Genomic DNA, 21,523 nt, shown 5'->3' with positions numbered 1-21,523 from the left:
TGTGGGGAGCCGTGAATCTTGAGAGGCATTCGCCATGGCAAGATGGCACCTACTTCCGCTGTTAACTCGTAGTGGACAACTGTTTGCGCATGTGCATGGAGTGAAAAGGATGGCAGATACACCGCACTGTGGTGTATATAAGCAGTGCGGATTTTGGGCTCGACCCCCTTTTTTTCCCTATGGATGGAGACAATAAAACTTTGCTGCAGAAGGAACCTAGTGTGTCCGCATGTCTTCTTCCCGAGATGACCGCGCGGGCTACAATGGAATATCTTGGTTTCTCCATCTATGGTTATTGAGAGTTTTGCTGGTTATAGTAGTCTTGTCTGGCATTGTGTTCTTCTAGGGACTGTATGACATCTGACCAGGATCTTCTGGCTTCCAGTCTCTGGAGAGAAGTCTGGTGTAATTTTAATAAGCCTTCCTTTATATGTTACTCGATCTTTTCACCTTAACTGCTTTTAATATTCTTTATTTGTTTAGTGCATTTGGCTTTTTGATTATTATGTGATGGGAGGAATTTATTTTCTGATCCGATCTATTTGGTGTTCTGTAGGCTTCTTTTATAATCATGGGCATCTCTTTCTCTTTTTCTATGTTAGGGAAGTTTTCTTCTATAATTTTGTTTGCTGAACATATTTACTGGCCCTTTATATTAGAAATCTTCGATCCCTTCTATACCTATTATCCTTAGGTTTGGTCTTCTCATTGTGTCCTGGATTTGCTGGATATTTTGAGTTATGATTTTTTTTTGCATTTTGCATTTTCTTTTGTTGTTGTGTCAATGTTTTCTATGTTATCTTCTGTACCTTAGATTCTCTCTTCTATTTCTTGTATTCTTTTGGTGATGCTTGCATCTATGGCTCCTGATGTCTTTCCTAGGTTTTCTATCTCCAGAGTTGTCTCCCTTTGTGATTTCTTTATTGTTTCTACTTCCATTTTTACATACTGGATGGCTTTGCTCAATTCCTTCACCTGTTTGGTTGTGTTTTCCTGCAATTCTTTAAGGGCTTTTTCCTGTTTACCTGTGTTCTCCTATATCAATTTAAGGGAGTTATTTATGTCCTTCTTAAAATCCACTATCAGCCTCATGAGATGTGAATTTGAAGCCACATCTTGCTTTTCCATTGTGTTGGGGTATCCAGGACTTGCTGTCGTGGGCGAACTGGGTTCTGATGATGCCAAGTAGTCTTGGTTTCTGTTGGTAAGATTCTTGCGTTTGCCTTTTGCCATCTGGCAATCTCTGGTGTTAGATGTTCTTGCTGTCTCTGGCTGTAGCTTGTTCCTTCTGTGGGTCTGTAAGCCTGTGTCAGCAGTCCTGGGAACCAGCTCTCTCCTGGAGGAATTTGTGTGCAGTGGGCTCTGGAACAGCACAAGCTCTGGGTACAGATGGTGACTGGAAGGATCCTGTCACAGCAGCTCCTCTGTTTTTGTGTCCTGTGTGCTTCTTGCTGCTCCAATTCAGACAGTTATTGGAGAGAAAGTGGCTATCTCACCTATGAGCCAGGGAGCGAAAGCACTCCTAGGAGAACAGGTCTCTCCTTGGGGGCCTGTGCACAGCAGTCTGTGGATCAGACTCAGCTCAGGGGTGTAGACTTTAGCTACTTTTAAACACAGTTGAACATATTAAAGCCTTCATGAGGTACAAAAGGATCACATGATTTTGTTTTGCCCAGATTATGGATCCCCACAAACCACTAGAGATGACTAGGAGTCCAAATCCCAAGCAAAAGCAAAGAGTCTTTCTTCAAGGTAGAGCTCAACCCTCCAACCTTTGTAACATAATGGATGGGTATAGATGGTCTTGAGTTAATAAGATCTTGTCTTTTTATCATGTTTTCAGGGGTGTGAGGAGCTTTCCAACTTGGCAGTTACATGATTGGTTAACATTTAAGAAATTACGGCTTGTTGCATTTTTTTTGGGTAACAATGATTTCAGCTTGTTATGTACATTTGTGGCTAACTTGAACAATCTATTTTGAGACATCTGGAATATTAGGTATTTTCCTCCTGAGGGCTGATTTGTTGTCACTAAGGGTGGAGTAGTTATTATTAATACCTAAAGTAAGTATAAGACTGTTGTGGGTTTTTTTCTTTAGAAGAGAAAAAAATTTCATTTGCTTTACAATTCAAGTTGTAACTCTGAGACAGTGCTGAGCACTGTTGCCCAGTGTAAACTTCCCTGTGGTTAAATGAGATTTTAATGACCACTCCAGATTTCAGAGACATTTGCATGTAGCCCAGTCCAATAAAGGATGAAGCTATATGTGTTCTTATTTCATCAGTATATTTTGTGTGTCTTAGGCTGAAGATTTTTTTCTTGAAAGCCCCTGAAATCTCTCTCCTTCCTGCTATGAAGTATTCTAACGTGTACGTGTACATCATACCCCTGAAGACTGCGGTACTAAGGTTGTGGTGGCTCAGGAGGTATTAGGGAAGATTTGGCGGAGCTTATGGAAGGATTTAGGGAATTTAGAAATGTTCAAAAACTCTATGAAACTTATATCACAGATATTGATATTTGGGGATGATTGTGTTGTCAATAGACAGAGGTTGTGTCAAAGGATAGAACTGTGGTAGGTGGAATTTAGCCTGATCCTCTCGGTAGTCGAGATTTTCTGCATGGACAGAGACAAGGGCTTCACATTTAGACAGATCATAATGGGTATTGACCTTCCTCTGCTGTGGCCAGGCTGAAATCGTCCCTTCCTCTCTCACTTTGTCTTTCATAAGAATCCACAGCTCTTACTTTCTTCTTCCACTATTTTTCCTCTTTCTTACCAATATTGGCCTCTTAAGGGACAGATCCTGGTTTCCCTTCTCAGTAAGAAGATGCTGCTTACCAGCCTTCCTAAATGGACAGTGTAAATCAGTACACTTTGGGTGCAGGAGTAGGATGTCTCTAAGTGGTGAACAAGGACATGATTCTAAACATGCTATTACAGACGAGTTAACCTTGCATAGTAGTCACAGAGCAGAGCTCCCGTGACATGTGGAAATTTGCAGGGATTCCCTGAGGCCAAGGAGAGGGTATGAGTTTTCCTGATGATTTGTACAGTCATGCCAAATTTTCTCCAATGCAATGGGTTCACAGGTTTGTTAGGGAATGGCTGGCAAGGATGTATGAATAGGGACCTTTGGAATTACCTCATCAAGCAGACATGGGCCTTTAAGAAAATACAGTGTGGAGGGTACCAGAATATTTTGCCTTATAATGTAATACTTTTAGAAGCTCTGTTTGCTGTATTATACATGAAATGCTGTTGTCTTTTTATCTCAATTAATATTTGGATCTCTGTAGGGTCTATAGAAGGAGGATGTGTTTCCTGGGGAGATCAAGTTCCTTCCTTCTTCCTCTCCTTCCCTCCTTCCCTCTCTCCCTCCTTCCCTCACTACTTCTTCCCTCCCTCCCCTCCCTCCCTCCTTTCTTCTGTCCTTTTATGATCCATTCCTTTGTCCATTCTTTCCTTTTTTTTCCTCTCTCCCCTCCATCCTTCCCTCCTTCCTTCTCTCCTCCAATCTTCTTCCCCCTCCTGTTTTCTTCCCTCTCGTTTCCTTTCTACTGCTGTACTAAAATAACAAGACCAAAAGCCACTTGTAGAGCACAGGGTTTATTTCATGTTATAGTTTACAGTTGTAGTGAAATGAAGTTCAGGGGAGGAATCTGGAGGTAGGAACCAAGCTTCTCACTCAAGCAAGAATGCTGCTTACTTAGGGCTTGTTCCCTGTGGCTTTTAAAGCCCTTTTTCCTAAACCAGCCAGGACTACCTGCCTAGGAGTGGCCCTGTCTCCATAGGCCTTCACCCACCCACATCTGTTATCAATCATCAATCAGGAAAATGCCTTACAAACTTGCCTACAGTCCAATATAATGGTGGAATTCCCTCAGTTATGTTTCCCTCTTCTCAGATGACTCTAGCTTGAGCCAAGTCAACAAAAAACCTAATCTGCATGCCTCCCTTCCTCCCTCCCTCCCTCCCTCCCTCTCTTTCTTTTCCCCCTTCAGTTATCCCCTTTTACCTCTAAAATTCTCTCCTTTTCTAGCTTCTCTCTCCTTCTTTTTCTGTAAGTTTAAATCCAGGTCTGATAGCTGCAAGCTGTATAGACATAACATGCCATCTTCTTATAAAAAGCTCTCTGGAGCAGTTTTGAAAGTTTTATATTTATTTCTACAAAAAAAAAAAAGTCTGTTTCAGTGACTGTAGCCTCTGCTTTTGGCACAAAAAAGGTTGTTGTGCTTTTCAGTCCAAATCAAGCCACAGTCGTCTTCCTGCTGTCTATAGTTGCAGTGCTTAAGAAACTACACTGGGGTTTGCCGCCCCGCTGACTTCAGAGCCCATTCCTTAGGGAAGACCCTGGAGGGGAGCCCGCAGAGTTAGCAATCAGGGGGTTCTCTCAGAAAGACAAAGAAAAATTCCAGTCACTTTTGGAACTGGTAAAAGTACACATGCTTTATCCCAGGCTTCCATGGCCTGTGAAGGAAATAAAGAATGGAAGAAGAATGCTGATGGTGAATGAATTTGTATTAAATTCCAAGAAAGGCAATGAGTATCCCAAAGGGAAACTTTTTCTTTTATTTCCAACTTAGAACAGGTGAAAAAGAAGTCGACAGTGTTTATTGTTCCAGCAAAATGAGTTTTGTTCCCAGCGTAATAAAATACAATCTATGGGTCCCATTCTTTCTAGTAGATGAACTTAAGGTTTTGATTGAATTTTCTGGTGAGAGGTTTTATATAAGAAGAGATAAAACTAACTCACTGGTTACATTCTGAAAACACCGAAGACAGCTCCTTATGTTTTGCCTATAGAAGAGGTTAACACACAGCGCCTCTCTGCGTGCACTGGCCCAGGGTTGCTTTGTCTCCACAACACATTTGTTATGCAATGCAAGATTTCTGGACTTGAATGCCTGTGGGAGGTTCTAGGAAACAAACCATCCTGCTGTCAGTGACCTTTCATTCAAGGCATGAGCTCAAGTGTGCATAAAGGTTTTCTCATCCCACTATTTCCACCTGACTCGTTCATCATCAGTCTGAAGAAAGCTTGCATCTCAGGGTACCACTGCCTGCAAGCCACAGGGAAGCAGCCACAGTTGATAGTGGAAGTAGAGAGCAATGCTTGAGGATTCCTCTTACCATTGCTGCATGCACATTCTTTATTCACAAAAACTACTCACTTTTCTTTGTATCTCCCCAAAGGCTTTAGGTAATGTCACTGAACTCTCAAGTCTTGACTCACTGTTGAGTATCTTGCAGGTTCAAGGAACAGTAGCCTAATACAACAAGCAAATGCCTATTTTTATTGCTAGTTTAAGTTAATATGTAGCCTCTTACCACAGCAAACTTATTGGTCTATGGACCAATCCTGGTCACTCTTCTTGCTAAATGCAACCAAGAAAAATGGAGTTTTATACTCTGTGTGCCTTACTCAGTTGGGAACTTTGACCCCCAAAGGCTTATAATTCTGTTTTTTGGAGGAATAATGAAAAAGAATTATCAGTGAGGTTATATGTCATAGTGTATCTGCATTTACCGTCACTTGTTTAAGTCATTAAACAAGTAAAGACAAGTGCTGTGCACATAGTTCTGTGGCCTTCTCGGTTCATGCTTACTGGCTAGCTCTAGTCCACATGATAGAAACGGATGGTATTGCTAGTACTTTAAGATATTGGTCTTTTAGGTAAGAGTGTATAGATGTGAATCCCTGTTCCACGGCTTCTCGGCTGTGTGACTTTAGATAGTTTGCTTAGCCTATGGTCTCAGATTTCTCCTCAGCTAAGTGGAGACATCAGTGGTTGAGTACAAGGACCTTCAGAGGCTTATGTGAGTTAATGGATGTAAAACTGTTGGACTAGTTCATGGCATTAAAAAAATCCCTCTTCATGTATATTAGATAAAGTCATATTGTCCCAAGGTCTAAATGGCATATAAACAGATTGAGTTTCACTGAAGGCTTGGATACCTGGCTGATATTTAAGTGGTTTTTAAGGAGAATTTTCATTTCTTTCTTTTTTTTTTTTTTTTTTTTTTTTTTTTGAGATGCTGGGAAGGTGACTATCATTAGGTATATGTGTAATGGCTATTCTCTGTTGTCACCTTGAGTATATCTGGAATGAACTACAAGTGTGGAGGGCACACTTCTGATTCAGATCTTGAGACTGGAAGACACACACTTTTGATCCAGATCTTGAGGCATAGTGGCCATGAAAACTTTAGACCCAGGCAAGGTGGTATACCTTGAATCCCAAGAAACAGCAGCCAGCAGATCTCTGAGTTCAAGGCCAGCCTAGGACAGAGCAAGTTGCAAGAAAAAAAAGGTTAGTTCTAGGTATCCTAGTACACATCTTTAATGTGGGCCACACCTTCTGTTGGAAGCCTACATTAGGGCAATGGAAAAAGAAAGGGTTTGTTCATTTTTGCCTGCTTGCAGTTACATGCTAGTATATCTGTGGGAACCTACTTCTTCTGGATTCCAGCATATGCGAAAGACTAGCTGAAATGCTTAACCTCATGGGATTGAGCAATTATTAGATTCTTGGACTTTCCATTCACAGCTGCCCATTGTTGGGTTAGTTGAACTGCAGACTGTAAGTCATTCCAATAAGTTCCCTTAGTATATAAAGAGATTTAATATGTTCTGTGACTCTAAATACAATATGAAATAAATTATAATTTATATTTGAATCTAAATAAATGATAGAATAGATCCTATAAAATGTAAACATATATTTTATAAATGGAAAAGAGCCATGATAACAATGATGAAAATTATGTTTTGTAGCTATCTGCAGCTGTTAATGGTAAGGTGACATCATAAAGTGGAGGCTGAATGTGTGGATCTCACTCTCCTCCCCTCTCCCCTTACATTACTTCTTTTGAAACTCCACACAAAGAGTTTCTAGAACTTGGCTATCACTGTCACTGGCATCACAGTCAGCCCAGGAGCAGTGAAAGAAGAAATGCTGACCTTTCTGCCTTCAAAGTTCAAGATTCTGGCTTTAAAAGTATGCCAATGCTGGATAAAGCACTATTGAGATGAGAAGGAATCAAGAGAGAATGCCAGGGTGTACGTCATCAGGAAGGGGCTTTAAAGGACATGCTATACTTGGGAACTTAGAATCATCAAATATGTCAGCAGATGTGTGACCAGAAGGTGTCTCTGTGCCATTTATCTTGGATGGGACTCTGCTTTGTATGTTGGCAGTGCACTGGAGAAGACCAAAGGAGGCACCAGGGAAAGAGAGATAGTGAAATACCTTCACTCTAGTGCTGCTGCTGAGAAGTTGACCCTTGTCTTAGCTTTCTTTCTTTAGCTGCAATAAACAACATGACTGAAAACAGCTTGGGGAGGAAAGAGCTTATTTCCTGTTATAATGTACAGTCCATTAAGAAGAGATGTCAAGGAAAGAAATCAAGGCAGGAACCTGGAAGTAAGAGCTCAAGTAGAGTCCATGAAAGAGTGCTTGCTCTCCCTAGGTCTTCACTCAACCCCCTTTTATATACAGACCAGGATTACCTGCCTAGGGGTGGCACTACCCAAGTGGGCTGGGCATCAATTATTAAGTCAAGAAAGTCGTCACTGCTCCACCCAGACTTGCGTACAGGCCAATAGGATGGAGGCATTTTCTCAACTGAGGTTCCCTTTTCCAAGATGACCCAAGCTGTGTCAAGTTGACAAGACCTAACTAGCATAATTCTTTACATGTCCCTAGGGGAAAACTTGGAAACTGGCTGACACAGAGGAGAACAAGAAGGAACACAACTTTGGATATTTGAATGAGTTGGAGCAGTTGCCTACAAGGAGTAAATTATGTGACTAAATCTCTGAGGTTTTATCAGTAGATGACCATTGGTCTATAGGCTGACCTAGTCCAGATATCTCTCATGACAGAAGAATTCTAATCCATGAGAGAAAAGACAAAGGTCTCCAAGTCAAAACAGCTATGGATTTTTGCAGAGTTTGCTAAAATAATCTTAAATTGACTTTATGATTCATCCTTGGTTAACAAAGCTTTCTGTAACTGACTTTTGGAGAAGTTTGAGTTAGAAACTCAATGTGGTAATTAAACTATCAACTTATAAAGTCATGCGTCTGAGCTTTTCATATGGAGAACATCCCAATGCCCTTCCTACACTTCAGCCAACGAGGTGAGAGATGTGGTGATCTGCCAAGTAGGGTCTTTCTCTTAAAGCAGGACTGTTGCATTGAGAAAAACATGAGGGAGATAAGAACAGAATACAGGGAACACATAAGGAAAAAGTTGAATCACCACTTCTTAAAAAATTGTACTGAAGTGTTCGGAATTTCAGCTTACTCAGGATACTCAGGAAAAGGTCTCTATCTCCATATGACTTTGTTGACAAAGAGTATGGCCATTACTTCAGTTTCTTACTAATTGTCTAAAGCACAGCACTATTGGCATTTCCATTTGGGCAACTACTTGTTCTTGGGGACTATTACTCTGCACACTGTAGGATATTAAATAGCATCCCTGGCTTCCATCCAGTAGCATTCCTGACCTTATTTGTGACAACTACAATTATCCCCAGACATTGACAAATGTCCCTTGTGGGACACAATTGCCTCCAAGTGAACTACTGTTCTGAAGTATAAATTCTTACTATATAAATGTGTCCTTGACTGTAATGTAGAATACTAAGACATCAGTGTTTTGCACATAACATCTGTAGCCTATGAAAGGTGAGATGCAAGAGATGTGCTAAAATATGAGGGAAATGTTGAAAATGATCACTGTGTCCATTTTCTAGGGTTAGCTCCTAGAAATATTATATACATTTTTCTTTAGAATCACACCTAGGTAGATGTCATTAGAATTCAAGACCTTGATCCTGAAAATGGTTACTGAATACATTCTGAGACCAGCTTTCCATTTTATTTAAAGTATTGTCTTTCATCACCCTTTCAATATTCTATTTCCCCAGTACTAATCCCATGTGTGCCTCACCTTCAAACTGTATTCAAAGTCTGGGTTTTCTGATAAAGGAAAGAAAAGGCTCATATCCAAGAAATTCCTGAAAGACAGAGGGAGAGGGAGAGAGAGAGAGAGAGAGAGAGAGAGAGAGAGAGAGAGAGAGAGAGAGAGAGAGAGAGAGAGAGAGAGAGAGAGAGACTAATAAGTATTATGAAATATGGGGTTGAGAGGAGAAAGAATAAAACACTGTTAACACTGACTTAGGGGACATCCTTTGTTTCCTATTGAATTTAATATGTTGTCGTGCAACACTGTGCCTTAAAAGTTTGTAGATTAAGTAAAGTAACAACATAAAAATGTTATGAAACTTATGTGAACAAGTAGTAAGAGAAAAAAATCATCTTACTGTTTCACTTATTTACTGGCCCAGTTTTGCTCATAAGCTGAGTTTTACTTAGGTTTCAGAGTGAAGATATCATATAAATATTTCATTCTCAGGGAGACAGAGACTCACAAAAGATATATTTTATCTAGTTCCTGAAACTGACGTCAGTGATTCTAAGGCTTATTGACAGTTTACTGTGGAGTGATTTATATGTCACACCCGCAGATCCTCTGGTGTTTTAATAATTCGTATGATTTATAGGTTTGGGTATGAATAGCTCAATGTCTTCATCATGTTATCTGATTCCCAAGCTTATCTTTTCCCTTTGAGTGAGGATTTGTATCTATGATTAATTCAGCAATTTCAACTGCAAAATATTTGTCCCATAATGAGTTCCCAGGTGGCATGCACATCTTCAGAGAAGATAAAAATTGTTCTGTCTTCCTTCAGCAGGGAGCTGGCGGAATAACAGGAGTTGGTCCATAGCTATCCTGGGATAACTGATGCAGTCCCCAAAGTGCGTACTAAGATGAGGTTGCCTTTATGCTGCTGATCCTTTCAGCTGAGAAATGGGAAAGCAATCTTATTAACCACCATGTGCAGTCACTGTCTCACTCCAAAGCAGTCTTCTGGCCTGAGACTCTTTTTAGCATTTCATATAGCATGACTCATCTATGGATTCAGTTCCTAAAACTTTTGCCATGGCAGCCAAATAAGCAATATGAGGTGGGTACTTCAGCACTTCTTAAATGTTTTAACTGTTGAAGAGATTGAGCATCAGGGGTCCCCTCTTCCTTATTTCTGTTGAACTTTTAACATGGATAAGCTGAGATTATTTTCCTGCCAGACTTATCTCTAACCATCATCCATTTGAAGGCATTTCTAAAAATTTTCATAGGCATTATTATTGATGTTTGCCAAGGAGATAGAGAAGTGATGCTGAGAAAGCATCTGGCTAAGTTATCCATTCTGTTTCAAGGGGTGATCCTAAGGCTCATTAACTCAGCATTCCCATCAGCCAATAATGAGCACCCTAGTGCAACTGCTCAAGGAGTGAACACAGTACTTCCTGTCTGTTGCCTTTATGGAGAAATCTTTAAAAAAAAATCAATCCATTCGAGATGGTTTTAAGAGTATTACTATTGAATGGCTTTTCCCATAACCAGTGTTTTGGTATAAAAACTTTTAGTCCTGAGAAAATAAAGTAGTTATGTATCCCATAGACATTATCCAACAAAATATGAGAAGCATCTCTGTAAAGCCGAGTGAGTCATTTCATTGAGGGATAAGCTGGCATTTTAGTGACTTGTCATAAATAGTGCCCTGGGACTAAGTAAACTGAGTTTAATGATGAGTTTTACAAGGTAGTTTGTTCCTTCTTCTGGGCTCAATGACCTTTTCCCGAGAGAGGAATTTATGTGAAATCTACATCTCTCTTTTATATTCTTCCAAACCTTTAGCTCACTAATGAGGAACAGAAAAGATAAGGGGGAGTAAAGCACAAAACTGAAAGAGCATAGAGAGAGGGGAGGGGGGGAGGGAGGGAGGGAGACAGTTCTTATCCAGAGAAACAGTCAAATGGCATCCAAGAGACAGCGTGGTCCTCTGGAGGGGAAATACAGAATTTTTGGTGGCTGAGGAAAGGAACAATTAGTGAGGAAATCATAATGTAGTCTAATTGGTAATCTAGTTTCTCCTGTTGAACTCATGGCCCTTCAATGGTGCCACTGCTTACTATTTACCTTGGTTAAAAATACCCTGATGCTTTCCTTCGTTAATCTTCTTACTTTACATCCTCCCTCACTGTTGATTTCTAAAGTATATCCATGTCTCTATCTTAATGGAATGCTCTGGTCCTAATCAGTACCATCTTTTACTGTACCTGCCCAGACATGCTTCTTTGCTAGTCTCAGATTCTACTCTTGCTATTTACAGCATATCTACTTTAGTGTCGCTATAAGAACTTTGTAAGTTACATTCTTAGAACATCATTTCTAGATATGTAATGGTTTATATATCTAGACAGAATACCTGGCAACCTTTAAATAATAGCAATCATTGTCATTTTATTGGGGTATATAATATTTTGTTTTTATACATATGTACATGCACACATATACACACATACAAACAATATTCATGTTATAAATCTCAGATTTTATAATATGTGTTCAGTGCAACACTGAATCATCTAGATTTCTTTGTTTTCTAGGTATTTTCTAGTGGAATTTTATTGAAATACCTTGCTAAGCTAATGAGTAGAAATCCCAACACATTTCTTGTGGTGTAAGATGCACATTTCTTAAGTGTACTAGGTTTTAGTGTTTAGCTGTTGATTAATTCAATATTTTGGTATTCATTTGAATTTGGTGAGACTTGGCTATATGCAAGGCATTACTCTGTAATTTGAGACAAAAATGGATAATTCTGGAATGCTGGAGGGTTAGTTTCTTGTGTGAGATTAACTAAAATAGTTAATCCTTAGCTTTTTGTTTTCATTGCCTTTATATTTATTTTTATCTTATACAATACGTCCTAACCACAGCCTCCTCTCCCTCTACTTCTTCCAGTTCTCCAAACACCTCCCACTTCCCGAGATCCCTATTCCTGTTTCCCTTTAGAAAAGAGCAGGCCTCCCAGGGATATCAACTAAACAATGTTTAACAAGATTCAATATAACTTGGTATAAATCCTCATATAGACAAAATCCTCATAAATTCTCACTAGACAAGGCAGCTCAGTAAGAGGAATAGGGTCCCAGAAGCATACAAAAGAGATAAAAACACCCCACTCTTACAGTTAGGAGTCCCACAAAACCCACAAGCTAAACAACCTAGCTTTATATTCAATTTTTACCTTCAATGCTTATCATGACATAGAAATGGGGATGGTTAAATATGAGTGGCTGTATCATGAAGAGGTAACAAATATGAAGAGATTTTCACTACTGGAATTATATTAAGACATTTGCATGCATTATTTTATTATATGTTCATGGATGCCTGCAAGATAGGTGCTAGTATTCCCATTTTATATATGAGAAAGTTGATTCTGAGAAGTAATTTAGGTATTGGGACAAAGCTGTTGTGGTCTGACCCTTCCCTCCCCACAAGAATAACTATAGCCATTTTGTTCTATGCCTTCCAGCTCTTTCATATTCTTGGTATATATGCCTGCTGGTCACTGACACATACACAAAAACTAACTTGGCTCAGAACAAAGTCATGCTGATCACACATTCAGTTCAGTTCAATTCTGTTCTGTTCCATACATCCAGAGGTTTCTTAATCTTAAGAAATTCCACAGAGCTTTATGTAGGACCCATCAAATCAAAGGTCAGTTTGAACTGTTATGTCTAAAATATCTTGAGTCAGAGCTGACTACGGGGCAGTACTTCCTGCACCTTCATATGAGCTCATTGTGGTTTTTTGTGTCCCAGTTGCGATTGTTGTCATAGTTTCAATCCCCAATCTGGATGCTGATCTGACCAGTATTAAGGTGTGTGTTCAATAAAGTATTGTTGCTGAACTGAGATTGGTGTTCATATGGTCTGTATGGTGATTCCTGAACCCCAACAGATGACTCTGAAGAGGCCTTTTCTGGCTTTCTTTTTTCTTTCTCTTTCTCTTGCTCTTTTTTCTTATTTCCCTTTTTCTTAGTACAAGGAAAGTTTTATTAAAGTTTGAAAGGACAATAGGACAAGCTAACTAAATGAAATCTTGGCAGCTGTCAATAGGATGGGGTGTAGAGGAGAGAGAAAATCATACCATTTTAGAATAAGAGTCCTAGACAGCATGCAGGCTCAGCAGTGGAGGTTGACAAGGATCTTTGTGGCTGACCACAAAGTAGTATTTGGATGGGAGTAGTTTTGTAGAATGAGTGACCAATCCAGTGTCAGGGAATGCAGGCACAGGCTCCTGGCTGATGTTCAAAATAAAATATAGAAAGAAGAAACAGAGAAGTCACATTGATTCTAGACTGTCATAAAAGAGAAATAGGAAGGCACTGAAGAAATTTCAAGGATTTGTATCTGTATTTCTCACAAAATTGCCATAAATCTGCTTGTTATGAATGACACTCAAAATGGCTCATTTCTTATAAGAATAAAAGTCTAAAGGTAAACTGGAATTATTATTTCAAGAGGTTTCCTTGAGAAGGGTACATGCACATAAGAAAATTTACATTGGACTTAACAAGTAAGACATATGGCACATACTGAGTGCAGAGTATGTTCAGTTTGTGAACAAGGAAGAAAGGAAATGACTATGGTGTAAATGTATGGTCTCCTCAGAATTCATGTTAAAGCTCCAATATTAAGAGGCAGGAATTTGCAAGTGGAGAGTTTAGGAAAGGTCTTCTAAAAAGGCTTAGGTGGCAAGTTCAACCTTCAATTTCATTTGCTTCTTCAAATCTTTTGCCCTGTAAAGACACAGTGTTTACAATCAAATGTCAACATTTCAGAAGAACTATCATCACACACTGAATCATATATTAAAGTCAACATCTCAAAAGAACCCTCACCATATGCTTAGGCAGATGGTTCCTTGGTCCTGAACTTTCCAGTTTTCTTAACTGTGAGAAATTGATTTTTTGTTGTTTATAAAACACCAAGTCAGTGGTATTTTATAACAGGAGCATGGGTTAATCAAGAAAGAAATCTATGAGTGGATTTTTGTTTTCTGTTTTTGTTTTGTTTAATTTTATTATGAATAATAATATATGGGTATCTCTTCAGTGAGCCACAATGAAAGCAGGCAAATGTGAAACTACTTTATGCTTTTCATAAAGGAAATGCCTATTGTCTTTAATGAGAATCACTTTTATGCACACCTGGACCAGAGAAAAATTCTGACTTCAAGGGCATCTTTTTCATTTGTGCACTGATGAACCAACAGCCTCCCAAGGCACCGAAGAGCACATTGTGCTCTTGGCCTCCAGTCTGTGGAAAAGTCCAAGAGGATCATGGAAACATTGTCCTTTTCACTTATACAGTCTTTGCTTTATGGTGTTCATCAAGGTCACTAACCTGGACCATTTGAGTAGCTCTTTATCCTTAGCCCAGACAGGGTTTGACAACCAACAATATCTTCAGACTTTGAGATTTGCTGTTTACTTTGATTTGTGGATTCAAAGGGATCCTCAGGGACTTTCATTGTTCTGAGCTACATGCAGAATGCTTATGATCAAAGTGCTCAAAAACAATTTCATTGCAAAAGTGAGAAATTGGGCCTACCCCCAAATCAGTATCATCTGCAAATGTTTGGGACCCATGAAAGGGCTAGCCCTCATGTGGGACCCATGAAAGGGCTAGCCCTCATGTGGGACCCATGAAAGGGCTAGCCCTCATGTGGGATCCATGAAAGGGCTAGCCCTCATGTGGGACCCATGAAAGGGCTAGCCCTCATGTGGGACCCATGAAAGGGCTAGCCCTCAGGTGGGACCCATGAAAGGGCTAGCCCTCAGGTGGGACCCATGAAAGGGCTAGCCTTCAGGTGGGACCCATGAAAGGGCTAGCCCTCAGGTCCCAAAGCTGCAAGATCTTCATGAAATAGGGCAACAAAGGGATAACCAGGAGGAATTCAGATGTGGATCCAATATTGACAGTGTCACAGAAATCTCAAACTAGATTAATGATTCACTGCAATGAACATTTGCAAGAGAAGATTTGTGGGACACACTATAACATGCTACAGCTTCCATGAGTTGTTTTCTATGCTTTGTTTTTGTTGTTGCTTGTTGGTGTATATATTATTTTGGGGGGAGGTTGCAGAGGCAAAGGGAAGATATGAAAGGACTGAGAGATGAGGGATATTTGGGGGTACATTGTTTGAAATTCACAAGGAATCAATAAAATTTTTTTTAAAGTGAAAAAATAGCTTAGTATTACATTGAGCATTTTCTTATGGAATAAAAAATAAAACATGATAAATAGACACAGATGTACAATGAATTACTTGTTTTGCCAGAAATTTACCCTTAAATGCCTAGAATTTAAGCAGGGCTTTCCTTTAATGCCATAGATATATCTAAAGGAAATAATCCTGTTATATGCCTCTTAAAAATATTTACATATCAGTTCTCTACAACTGTATTAGTGACATCATCTTACTCAAGATAACATGTAAGGTAGAACAATCATTGTTCTTCAGATGACCAGATGTCAGTGTGTGTTCTGGTGAGGTGGGTGATGAGGGTAGGGGACTCACTTGGAAAGTGCTTGCTGTATTAACATGGCAACCTATGTTAGATTCCTACCACCTTCTTGGAAAAGTCCGGTCCAGCAACATGCATCAGTGATCCTAATATTGGAGACACCGAAATAGTTGGATTCCTGGGGCTCCTTGACCAGACAAACTAGTGGAATTGCTGAGTTCAGGTTCTATCTCAGCAGTGTACAACCATCTTGGCACATCTTCTCAAGTGTATTGAGACAGAGGGCAACACTTATTAGCATCTGGCACTTTTGTAAATTGCAACCCTTATCCTTGCCCTTCTGTTCATTCTCCATCAGGACAGTTACAGTGCTACAAAACAGCAAGGAATACTGAAGGAGCAATTGAGGAAGGCACCTGATGTCAATCTGTACACAGATATGCACACACATGTGCTCTCACACATACAAAGAACACTGAAAAATGTTAAATAGAAAATCTGTTTTCTCTTGGCTTGAAGACATTCATATATCCGTTTTACAGGTTTTAACATACTTTTCAGGATTTTACATTTGTTTACTTTGGACTCAATGTGGTAGCCACTTCAGATCCCGCAGAGTTCTAGCATTTGATGAGCATTTGAAATGTCTTCTTTGCTAATTTGCCTCCCGAGAAGCCATTTCATTTTCTGATGGCCTCAGTGATGGGGGTTAGTGGAGAGGCTGACTGTCTCCCCAGAAGCTCTAGAAAGCCTCCTCACAGTAGGGGAAGAAGGTAACACTGGTTATTTATAACACAGTTCTTTAGCCCTCCCACGAGTTCCTGTGGGGAGAAAATGACTTTTAGTTCTTTCATTACAGCAGCAGTTTGAATAGCTTACATAGCTCATCCTGGCTTCTTATCACTAAAATCTCAAGTCTTGCTTTGGATAATCTGCTGTATATGTTAAGTCTGCCATAGATGAGGATGGAATGGCAGTCTGTATTTAAGGGCTTATACTTCTGAGCTCATAAATCTATTGCTCTTAGATAATACTGACTTTGATAATAAAGTGATAGTCAATGAATTTACATACAACATATATTTTGTTCCTGTAGCCTCCCATTGCACAATGAAATCCAGTCTTTAAAATGTCTTAATTAAGGCACTAGAGACATTACTCAGCAGCTAAGAGCACTGGCTACAATTTTCAGAAGACCCAGGTTCAATTTCTAGCACACAATGGCAGCTCACAATGTTTTGTAACTCAAATCCCAGGGGATTCAACACTATTCTTGCCTCCACAGCCATTGTACTCATGTGGTGCACAGATAAATATTCATCAATAAGTAACATAAATAAATTTAAAAAATCTTTAAAATGTCTAAATTAAGTGTGTTATCTCAGTAATTTCAAATCCTTAAATATACATTTTCAATACAATTTTTAAATTTTAATGTAGGTAAAAGGTAACTTTCAGATTCTCTAGCTACTCATTATTTGGCTTTTAAAGAGTACTATCTGATAGACTTATTCTTATTTACTATACTTAACATTCACAGGCATATAAATAGTGATAGTTTATAACTGCCATAATTGATAATTATGACCATTATTATTTTTTCTATTCTTTAAAGTAACTTGATACCATTTTACAAACTTATTAAAAAAAAAACCGTATCCAGCCTTTTTTATAATCTTTGCAAAAAATGTAATCTCTCCTAAATTTAAAATAGAAAGTTTTGCCACTTTAATATAAGTTCTCCTATTAAATATATGTGATTTTTAAATATATGTGATTTTAAAAATATTCTTAAATCTATTGCAAGAACTTTAGGAATGTCACTGATTGGTATTTGATGTATTTAAGGATGGGATTTGTTATGCATTGTAGCTCCTTCCTTACTGCTAATCATTTCAGAACATTTTTTAAATAATTCAGTCTTCAAAGTCAGATTTCTTATTTTCTTGCCTTCCAAAGGGTTTTCTTTTCCAGCTCCTTTTGTCTGTAACAAAGCTACTTTAAGACCTATGAAACCTAAGCATCTTTGAAGTCTTCCTCCTTGCTTACTTTCTCATCTTGCTGATTCCTGCTAATATGCATATTCAAGGTGTTCTGAATGTCCATGTAAGATTCTTTTAACAGGCACTGCTCTAACTCAAGTACTCTCTCTGCTATAACAGACACTTAGCTTGTAGTCTTTCTCAAAGTATGCTGTTGCTACATTTCCCTGAGTACCTATGTTCATGTAATCGCTATAAGACTAAAATTTCTGGACACTCCCCATTGCATTCATCATGAAACCTAACCCCTGTCTTCTAACATTTAAAACCCAATTTCTAGTTTATGACTCAGTATCTTTTCATAAACATATCTCATTTTATTGAATGGAGTACTACTTATATTTCTGCTAAGGGTGTGTGCATCTTCTAAAACACCTGCTAAAATTAACTAATATTACAGCAGTAGTTAGAATTGGGGCCTTCAAGGGGTGTCTGGGTCATCTCATGAGCATAACAATGTTCCTATCATGGAGTGGGTTAGTTGTAGAGACAGTCTCTAATTCAAAGCCTGCCTTCAATTCAGGCTTCCTCTCTGCCTAATTCCAGCTCCCTTCTAACACATTGTGATATAGCATGAAGACCTTTGTTAGATCCTACACCATGCTCTTGGATTTAGCAGCCTTTAGAAGTGCTCATCAAATGTATTCATAAATTTCTTATTCTGCTGCATTCTATTATAAGGAGGAAAAAAAAACAAGGAAAGTAAGGCAATATCTCCAGGTAAAATCTTACTGTCAATAAAAAAAAAATGATATTTACTTTAGATACAAATTAGTCTCCCCTCTTTGATCTAACAGATCACTTATTTTATTCTTTCAAAAATATCAGGAAATATTATCCAATAGTATTTTAAATATTTCATGTGTTTTCTAAACACTCATTGTAAGGTGGGGCTATTGGAATTAAAATAAATAATTGATTATGTGGTTTGTTCATGGCCTTTCCATTAATTAACTTTTCACAACTGTGACAAAATACACCAGATGAGCAATTGGAAGGGAAAAAAGTTAATTCAGGCTTTCAGTTTGAGAAGTTTGGTTCTGCGGCCACTTGGGAACATTGTTTGTATTGGGTCTGTGGTGTTAAAATACACCACGAAGTAAATAAAAGGCAGAGGTGTGTGACAGTTGAGAAGCAAAGGGAGAGATAGGGAAAGCAGGAGAGAGGGAGGGGGGAGGGAGGGAGAGAGAGAGAGAGAGAGAGAGAGAGAGAGAGAGAGAGAGAGAGAGAGAGAGAGAGAGAGGTATTTAAGTTTTGTGACCATCAAGTTACCTTCAGGTGATGGGTAGATGGGTATCAGGTCAGCAAATGGAGCTGTAAGATTTAAGTGAAGTCCTGTTTGGTATCTATCTTCCTTGGGCTGTCCTGGCTCTCCTTACTACCCAGGCAGTGTCAAGTGTGGGCTCCCTCTGATGGCCGGCCCCTTTCCTCCTATGGGGTTGCCCAGTCCAGCCTTGATATGAGGGTTTGTCTCTAGTCTTACTATGTAACCTGTTAGGCCATGTTCAGTGTCAGTGTCTACACCTGGGAGACCTGCCCCCCCCCCCTCAGGAAAGAAAAGAAGAGTGGATCTGGGGGAGAGTTTATGTGTGCGGGGGGAGTGGAGGGAGGAGGTGCTGTGGTCATGATGTAATGTATGAGAGAAGAATAAAAGTAAAAAGAGTAAGGTTGAGTGAGTGCCTGAGATCTGGTGAGGTGAGAGATCTGGGAGACTTTAAAGTTCAGAGGTAAAGTAGAGTAGAGGTCGATGTCTCCACAGCCCCTGCCAGCTGTGAGGCAGAAGAGTAAAAGGTTCTCTTAATTGGGAGATTCATGAAGTGACCTTATATGGGCTGAGTGGGCAGCTGAGGGTTAGAACAGTGATTTGACATGCAAAGCCTTGAATTTGATCCCTTGCAGAGAGAGAGAGAGAGAGAGAGAGAGAGAGAGAGAGAGAGAGAGAGAGAGAAGAGAAGAGGAGAGGGAGGGAGAGAAGAAGAAAAAGAAGAAGAAGAAGAAGAAGAAGAAGAAGAAGAAGAAGAAGAAGAAGAAGAAGAAGAAGAAGAAGAAGAAGAAGAAGGAGAAGAAGAAGAAGAAAGGAGGAAGGGAGAGAGGGAGGAGGAGGGGAAGGGAAGAGGGAAGGGGAGGGGGAGGAAGAGAAGGAGAAGACATCCATGGAAGTGAGGGTGGGGTGGGTTTGGAGTTCAGCAAACTCAGCTCATTTGCATTAGGCCTCAGCTCCTGAGGGTTCCACCACACCCTGCTTGTAGCATAGACTTACTGCTAAGACTTTACTTAATTTGTGGGTCTTTGTGGGGTGGGTGATGTATAACGAGACGGAAGATTTCTGCTTCAAGTTATTGCAGTCTTTTACTGTAATTACAGTTTAGCGAGCAACTATAGAATCAAGTGCAAAGTCATTTCAGCCTTTCGAGTTTTGTAGTAGTTGAACATACAAGTATATAGTTTATATTCCTTCATCATAAGCGTACTTTAAACATAGGGTTGATTTGTTTTTTTGTTTTTTTTTTTTGTTTTTAGTACTTGAAAGTACTAAAGAAAGCATTTTTTTCCGTGTGTGAATATGTTTGTGTCTTAAAAATGATACTACATGCAAACTTTGGGGAGAAATTTACTGAGCGAACTTGTCTGTTTTGGAAAAGGGGATGATTTTCTTACCAAGAACCACAGGCCGATTAAAAATCCTTACTTTTTACAAACAAGACCTTAGAGCAGGGCTAGCCAACATAGGTGCCTAAGGGGAGTGGGCAGGTGTAGGGGAGTATATGAGAGGGTTGAGCAGGCTGTAGAGGGTCAGCAAGGCTGAGAGGGAGGCGTGGCTGAGAGGGCACTTCACGTCCATAGTTGCCCAATCCACCTTTTTAGAAGATGCAGTTTTTTTGTTTTGTTTTGTTTTGTTTTGTTTTGTTTTGTTTTGTGTGTGGAAACGTCCAATATATTTCGGAGTTTCACAGATGTTCCCCCGAGTTGAATTCATCTTACAGGCTGCTGGTTTATAGCCTTGAACCTACAGAGGTTTTTGTTGCTGCTGATGTAATTATGTAAGTGTTCATTCATATAACGAAATAAGTTGTGGCAGCTGGTCAGTAAGTTTGAAAGTCACTTAAAAGTGTCAAATGGTAAATAAACAATTGCCCTGTGCTGTGAATAGCTTAGAATAATGCATGGTGTTGTATTTGCTAACAATTTTATGTTAACATAGACACATTAATTAATTTATTTTATTAATCTTTATTGCTGTGGTCAGGACTTTGGCCTGAATCTATATTCACTGGCTGAATTTTGTGTGATTTTTTTTTGTGTATAGTTGCTAGCTACTATCTCTTATTTCCTAGTCTCTCTTGACTCAAAGTGCAGGGAGAAAGATTACCGTATAAACAGAGTGAAAAAAAAAGTCCTAAATTTCCAAGACTTTCTCTCCACTTATAAATTGCCTTATCATTCCCAAATGAGACTCCATTATTTTTGGTGACTTGTCTTTAATCAAAGCACTTAATAAAAGACATTTAAATTAGGCTTCTTGGAAACGATTCTCTTCATATTCCTATTTCATCAGCTTATGTAATATTTAATTAATCTAGATAATTACAGTGTAAAATAAAACTAGCAAAACAAGTTTGAGAAAAAAAATAAGACAAGCTCTTGGCAACCATTTGATGCCACAGATGGAGAAGACGTGCATGGTACTGTAAAGATTCGCTTCTTGGAATGCAGTGTGCTGTGGTCAGTGATCAGTGACTTCCAGGGAATACCCCAGCTCATGGATCGACACATTGGCATTATGTTCCATAGTGCTGGCTATGTAATGTATATATGCTGGCTACGTAACATATGCACAGTGTAATGGAGCACGGTATTGGCTTCATTACATGACAATCTTAGACATCAGCTACTTTGGTGGACTCCTAGAGTTCGTCTAGAGTTGGATAATTCTGGGATGGAGAGACATCATTGATGACATGCAGTGGTATAGAGGGCACTGCTCTGAGTAAAACATCATTACCCAACGAG

At 39.2% G+C, this 21,523-nt stretch overlaps 2 pseudogenes; both read left to right on the top strand.

The window, feature by feature from the left end:
* Nucleotides 1–7,819, top strand: part of LOC116104808 — a 21,828-nt pseudogene extending 14,009 nt beyond the window's left edge.
* A 266-nt stretch (nt 7,820–8,085) lies between these two features.
* LOC116104807 overlaps nt 8,086–21,523 on the top strand; it is a 35,261-nt pseudogene continuing 21,823 nt past the window's right edge.

Source organism: Mastomys coucha, unplaced genomic scaffold (genome assembly GCF_008632895.1).
Source record: "Mastomys coucha isolate ucsf_1 unplaced genomic scaffold, UCSF_Mcou_1 pScaffold22, whole genome shotgun sequence".
Classification (NCBI taxonomy): domain Eukaryota; kingdom Metazoa; phylum Chordata; class Mammalia; order Rodentia; family Muridae; genus Mastomys; species Mastomys coucha.
This window is presented reverse-complemented; position numbering and strand designations above follow the sequence as displayed.